Source organism: Misgurnus anguillicaudatus, chromosome 23 (assembly GCF_027580225.2).
Source record: "Misgurnus anguillicaudatus chromosome 23, ASM2758022v2, whole genome shotgun sequence".
Taxonomy (NCBI): domain Eukaryota; kingdom Metazoa; phylum Chordata; class Actinopteri; order Cypriniformes; family Cobitidae; genus Misgurnus; species Misgurnus anguillicaudatus.
In genome coordinates this window covers 20,553,894-20,555,967 of record NC_073359.2, presented here as the reverse complement: position 1 = coordinate 20,555,967, position 2,074 = coordinate 20,553,894, and the positions used below count along the sequence as shown (strand labels likewise).

At 33.2% G+C, this 2,074-nt stretch overlaps 1 long non-coding RNA gene across 1 annotated transcript; it reads left to right on the top strand.

Annotated features, from left to right (window-relative positions):
- Positions 1-276: 276 nt before the first annotated feature.
- Positions 277-1,765, top strand: LOC141359622 (uncharacterized). The gene is made up of 2 exons (XR_012366115.1): positions 277-535; positions 1,612-1,765. It is a non-coding gene; the product is annotated as an uncharacterized lncRNA (long non-coding RNA).
- Positions 1,766-2,074: the final 309 nt, after the last annotated feature.

The window sequence follows — 2,074 nt, the reverse complement described above, 5'->3', positions numbered from 1 at the left end:
CGCTTTGTATTATCACAAAAGAAAAAATATTTAAAAATGTTAATTTGTGTAAAGTATTAAATGTTTTGAATCGAAAACCATAATAAACAAGCATTAACTGAGGTGAAAATGTACATATTATTACACGTATGTCTACCTTTATGGCTCTGGCTAGGCATTTTGGCTTCATCCAATCAAAACCTAAGGTGTAAAAAATGACAACCCGTTTACCCAATGGTTACGCTCCCTGAACATTTAAAATTCTCAAACCTTATCTGATTGGACAATACAGTAAAAGTCGGTGTCCTTTTGCTTAGAAGAAATTAATGGAGCAGGAAGATATGACTTTTCAGTGATAAGAATTGATATTTCATTGAAGATGAACATGATCGATCATACTAACCGGGAGCGCGCATGTAAACAATGGTGGATCGTTCGGGAATTTCCCCCAATTTTCATTGTTTTGGATTAACATGTGGGATGCATTTTGAAGAGTGGACCCTTACTGGTGTTTCTTGGATTCGTTTGAAATTATCAGAACCATATGAGATGATATGTAAGTAACGTTACTAACATTCATATTAATAATATTATTCGGTCCGTCTGCATCATTTAATCCACTCCTGATTGCAAAAGCAAGATCAGAACATAAACAAAGTACAGATATCCATAGATGCGCCCGCCCACAGGCCGGTGCGGGTTACGTTTAAATTATTGTGTTTAGTTTTTTACACTTTTTGTGTTGTGAGATTTTATTTTAAGATTTTTAAAGTGTCACGACAGCCAAATGACGTCAAAGTACCGCGAGAGCGAGTAGTGAAATCATACGGAGGAATCGCTCTCGCGGAACTTTGACGTCATCCGACTGTCGGTTCTGGCAGCGCTGCATGAAGTCAAACAAGCCTAATCTTTCTTGAACAAAAATTCACAAATTACAACAACATCAATAATTGTAGCTAGACTTGCTGATATAATTTTAACAATAATTCATTTAGATTAAACTGGATTTGTACATTTGTGAAAAACCCGGTTCCACGGCCTATATTATATGTAGATGTGCGTCAATATTATATGTTAATAATTTATTTAACCACTTCTTATTAACTGTGCAACTTAAACTTGAAATAGATGCTAATAATGACAGTATACTGAAAAGCTATTGATAAATTTCTAAGTAAATGTAAAATCACATCGTTTAAATTAAACAGTTATTTTTAAATTATTTTAATAAACATATTTAATATATTTAATAAATAATAAATATTAAAGTTATGTATCTAATGATATTTATTAAATCATTAACTGCCATTTTGCCACATACTGCATAACCGTGACGCAGTTGGCTGCGCTGCATGACTCATGAGCGTGTGCCCAACTAGGTCCGCTTTTATGCAAATACTTTTTGCTCCCGCTCCGCTTTTCTGATTGGTTATACAAGCTATGGCGTCACTTAATCTACAGGCAGGCAGCTATGTGAGACTGCTATGATGTCTGTTTAAGGAGACAATATCAATATCTTAAGGTTCATGTTTAAATACGAGGAATAGTGATCTGTAATAAAATTTACCAAAAATAATATTAAGGATATAATTTCTTTTTTGTTGTTGCCCATTTTACCTTTTATTTAATCAGTAATAGAGGAGAGGACAGAGAGGAGAGAGGGGTATGGAAGAGGCAAATGACCACGAGTCGGGAATCGAGCTCGGGTCGCCGAAAAGTGCAAAAGCACCACATGTCCAAGCGCTACATCATCGGCTCCGACAGATTAATAAAAAAGAATGTGTTATTTCGTTATTTCATTTTGTGAAATAGAAAATACAGAAAACATGTAGCCTGCAGGTTACACCAAATTAACTGTTCAATAACACTCCCTCTTAATTTATTTATTTACTTATTATGATGATAGTTGTTGTTGTTGTTATTATCATTTCTATTATTTCAATCTTCTTTTCTTTTGTGGTTTTAATGTAATTTTTTAATTAATTACTTATATATTAAGTGCGGGGTGTAGAGATATGTGAATATAAATCTAACTGTTATATATATATATATATTGAAATGTAAAAACAAATGTATCTAACGTTACTTATTGATT